This window comes from Crocuta crocuta, unplaced genomic scaffold (genome assembly GCF_008692635.1).
Source record: "Crocuta crocuta isolate KB4526 unplaced genomic scaffold, BGI_CrCroc_1.0 scaffold229, whole genome shotgun sequence".
NCBI classification, from domain to species: Eukaryota; Metazoa; Chordata; class Mammalia; order Carnivora; family Hyaenidae; genus Crocuta; species Crocuta crocuta.
The window spans coordinates 5,130,253-5,135,178 of NW_027536464.1; positions in this window are offsets into that span (position 1 = coordinate 5,130,253).

The window sequence follows — 4,926 nt, forward strand, 5'->3', positions numbered from 1 at the left end:
ATGACCCTGGAGTAATGAATGACTTGAACTGAAGTCAAGAGTTGGACGCTCAGCTGACTGAGCCACCTAGGCGCCCCTGCTTTCAGGGTTTTTTTTTGGTAAGGTTTTCACATTCTTATTAAATTCTGCAAATCCTGGGGTACCTGGCTGGCTCTGTCAGTAGAGCATATGACTCTTGATCTCAAAGTTGTGAGTTCAAGCCCTACATTGGGTATGGAGCCTACTTAAAAAAAAATCTGCAAATCCTGTGTGCTTGGGGGCCTTGGCCCTGTAGGCCTCCTTTCCAATCTACCCTGTGGGCTAGGACTGCCCTTGCCGTCTCCATCCAGCTCCCTCTGCTCTTCTCCTTTCTTTCTTTTTCTTCCTCCCTCCCTCCTGTGTGTGTGTGGGGGGGCCTATTTTGTCCTACATTTTAGTTTGAATGAATTTACTAAAGTCTTTGCTTACCATTGCTCTTTGCCTCCTCACTTCTCCCTCTTGGATTAATATTTTCTTAGTGCTGATCTATCCTCTTTTTTTAAAGTTTATTAATTTATTTTGAGAGAGACAGAAACAGTGCGAGGGGGAAAGGGACAGAGAGAGAAGGAGAGAGATAATCCCAAGCAGGCTCTGTGCTGTGAGCGTGGAGCCTGACACGGGGCTCGAACTCACAAACTGTGAGATCATAACCTGAACTGAAACCAAGAGTCAGATGCTTAACTGACTGAGCCACCAGGCACCCCACTTTTTTTTTTTAAGATTTTATTTTTAAGTAATCTCTACACCCGATGTGAAGCTTGAACTTACATCCTGAGATCGAGAGTCATATATTCTATTGACTGAGCCAGCCAGGCGCTCCTATATTAATTTTTATATCCTTCGTATATTTTTATTTTTAACCAGAAGGGATGGGAGCGAGAGGCTGCAGCCTCTTTTCAGTTTGCAATCTGGGACTGGAACCGTCTCCCGTAGCACTGTCTCTACCATAATACACATCACGATGATGGTAGGCAGAATCATGGCCTCCTCTCTTCCCTCAAGATGTCTTTGTCTTAATCCTTGGAACCTGGGCAAATATTACGCTACATAACAAGGGAGAATTAAGATTTCAGGTGGAATTTAAGGTTGCCAATCAGCTGACTTTTTAGTATGGAGATGATCCTGAGTTATCTGGGTGGGCTCCATGTAATCACCAGGGTCCTTAAACGGGGAAGAGGGAGCCAGGAGAGTTAGCCTTACAGGGATGGATGCAGGAAAAATCCAACTGGCCATTGCTGGCTGTGAAAACAGAAGGGGGGCCAGGGCAATGGGCAGCTTCTGTAAACTGGAAAAGACGAGAAAGCATGTTCTCCCCTGAAGCCTCCAGAAAGGAATGCAGCCACCTTTATTTTAGCCCAGTGAGATCCATTTTGGACTTCTGACCTTCAGAACAGACAGATAAAGATAACAAATGCGTGCTGTTTTAAGCAACTAAGTTTGGCGTAATTCGTAATTCGTTACAGCAACAATAGGAAGTGAAAACAATGTTGAAATGTGATCCTCCGGCTGTCCTTCGAGAACAAGAGCCATATTGTTATCTCCTTTATTTACCCAGAATCCAGCACAGGATCTGGCATATAGTCAGGGCTCAGTAAATATTTCTGGAACCAATGAAAGAATGAAAGCCAGCTCTAACTTCTTAAGGTTCTACTCAGGCCCTGAGATTTCAAAGCATCCACTGTCTTTACCTTTCCCCAGGCCCTGGAGAACCTAAGGCCTTTGATCTGACTTTTCTCTAGTTTCCTTGCCCCATTGATCTGGGTTTCACGTTGCAGGTTTTACGGCTCTTGCACTTGCAGCTGCCTCCCTTGCTGTGGCTTATTTCCCTCTTCTCTCCAGCTTTGTGTGCAGGAAGAATTGAGATGCAAGACACGTGTCACATATGTATCTGACTTTGCCATCACGCTTTCTGTGGGGTATGTGTGAAAATGACGTTGTCTTCCTTCCCAAGATGCTGGCCGTAGCTGCCTCCAATCGGATGTCCTATCCAGCTTCTGCTGTTTTCCAACCGACTTGAACAAGGAACATAGCTTTCGTTTCATCTCTTCCTTTCTGTTTTCTGCATTGACTGCAAGGTTCCCATCTTTCCTAGGGTGCTTCTTAACCCCTTTGCCGTATGATTCCAGGGGTTTCGAGCAGAGACAATTTAAGGAATTAAGGCACTCTCAAGCGACCTCAGGTTTACTCTAAAGCCACTCAAGGACTCCCTTGGTTTGTTTTACGCAGCCCTGCAAAATCCACTCAGGCTGGGCTCTCCCAGCTGTGGTTGGGTCACTGCGATATTGTTATTTTGTTACTTCCTTTTCAGTCAGCCCTTCTCAGGCCCCGGCCTCTCTAATCCCACGCTGAGCTTGGCTTCTGCTTCTCTGGCTTTCCCGTCACCAGCCTTGTGTTCAGTCTCCCCCGAAACCAGGCTCTGATGGGCTCGCTCGGTCACGGTCGAAAGCAGCGTTCTCATGCCAGACCTCCTGTCATGCCGCTGATTTGTCCCATATGTTTGATTCTGGTAACCGGGCCAATTCCTGGGCAGGCTTTTGTGGCTAGGTCTGGTAGCAGAGCCAAGAGAAACAATGTGTGGTAACCTATGTAGAAAGAGCTGCCTCTGACCACTCAATCCTGGGGCCCTTGGTGCTGGGCACATGGCCTCTCTAGCACAAATTCCCTTACCACAACTCTCTGTTCTGCAGGTGATATTCACACCTCTTCATTCTCTGCCACGTGCACCACCTCCCCCCCTTCCCACTCCTGAAGAAGTTGGTGAAACAAACAGATCAGTTTCACTCTCCCTACCCACAGACCAATTTCAAGCGTGAGATTTTCATTTTGCAGGAATCCTTGGGTCTCAAGCATCTGATTGGCTGCAGGAGGTGGTAGCACCACAGCAGTGTGGTCTAGATCCAGGACAGTGGTTTATGTCCTAACAAGGAGCTATTACTCTGTTCCCCTTGGGTTATAGTCTAGGGTTCTGCATGCTCCAAGGTACAGAAACAATCAGGCTTTGGACCAGGACTCTGAGGTCTGTATTCTCTGGTAACTGACTTTGTCATCCTTTCTTTTTTCTTTTCTTAAAAAATTTTTTTTTAATGTTTATTTTTGAGAGAGACAGAGTGCGAGCAAGGGAGGGGCAGAGAGAAAGGGAGACACAGAATCTGAAGCAGGCTCCAGGCTCTGAGCTGTCAGCACAGAGCCCGATGTGGGACTTGAACCCACAAACTGTGAGATTGTGACTGAGCAGAAGTTAAGACGCTTAACTGACTGAGCCATCCAGGCACCCCCAGACTTTAGTTTTTTTTAAAAAAAGTTTTGTGTTGGGGCACCTAGGAGGCTCAGTCAGTTAAGCATCTGGCTCTTGATTTCGGCTCAGGTCATGATCTCACGGTTGTGAAGTTCGAGCCCCACCTGCATTGTCTGTGCCTAGCCTGCTTGGGATTCTCCCTCTCTCTCTCTGTTCCTCCCCCATTGGTGCTATCTGTCAAACTAAATAAATAAACTTAAAATAAAAAACGTTTTGTCAAATAAATAAACTTAAGAAATAAACAAGGTTTTGTCTTCCTCAAGGTTCTTAATGGTAGCAGTTTACAGAGATACACTCAAACTAACTTAAGCAAAAAAAAAAAAAAAGTTGGGTGGGAATTCTTTGGAAGGGGGCCAAGGCCTTCCTGCAGCCTGAGGGCAGAGAGGGAGTGGGCCTCACAAGGGGGCTGGAAACAAGAACTGCTTAGTCTTCCCTTGCTGCTTCTCTCAGTGGATGTCTTTCTTCCTCTCCCTCCTTACTTGAGCTTTCTTTGCTGCTCTCTTTGTTTCACTTTCACATTTCTGGGAGGCCAGGGGATAGAGAGCAAATCCAGCGACGGGCCAACCCCTACGACTAGAGCAAATCTCAGAATCTGTGGGCTAGGGAGATACCCTTGAAACGATTTCAGAGCACTGTAAAGTCAGGAATTTCAGTCTGTCCCTTCTTGCCGAAGAGGGTTCCAGCCTGCAGTGACAGTAATGGGAGAACTCTCCCTTCCTAGTTCCAGGCGATGGATAAACAGGGACTGACAATCGTCACCGCTCTGGGACTAATACTTTGACAAAAACATAATGAGACCTCACTCTTACTCTGAATACTGCTCTGCTGTTCACTATGTGCCTCCGCTTAGCTACATCTGACTGCCTGTTAGGCATCTGGCTCAGATCACACGATACGNCACCCCCTCAAACCGGGCCTAATATTCAAGTGTTTTTTTTTAATTTAATTTTTTAGAAATGTTTTATTTATTTCTAGGAGAGAGAGAGAGAGAGAGAGAGAGAGAGAGAGAGAGAGAGAGACAGCGTGAGCAGGGAAGGGCCAGAGAGAGAGGGAGACACAGACTGAAACAGTCTCCAGGCTCTGAGCTGGCAGTCAGCACTGAGCCCGACGCGGGGCTCGAACCGACGAACCGCGAGATCATGACCTAAGCGAAAGTCGGACGCTTAACCGACTAAGCCACCCAGGCGCCCCTTTATTCAGGTGTTTTAAGACGGAACACCGTAAAACAAAAGACTAGAAACACGTGGAGCATTACCGATCTCAACAGGAGAGTCTGACATTGCTGAAAAAAGAACGGAGTTTAGATGGACTTTAAAGAAAGACCAGGGAACTCCAGAGGTGGCAATTTAGCCAGCTCCGGCTTTCAGCAGATATACCAAAAAAATTTCTACGGCGGGCTCGTTCTCCTTTAAGTGGAAAACAAATGTTCGCTTTGGCTGAATCCTTTCCTCAGTAAGAGAAAATTCCATTTCCCAAAACTTTGCTTCCCCGCCCAGTCTGCAAACAACGAGTCAGGTTTTCCTCACAGGGGCCGCCGCAAGCCGAGCGGAGCCCACGAGTGGGGCGGGGGTGGTGGCGGCGGCGGCGGCGGCGGCGGCTCGGCTTCGGGCGGC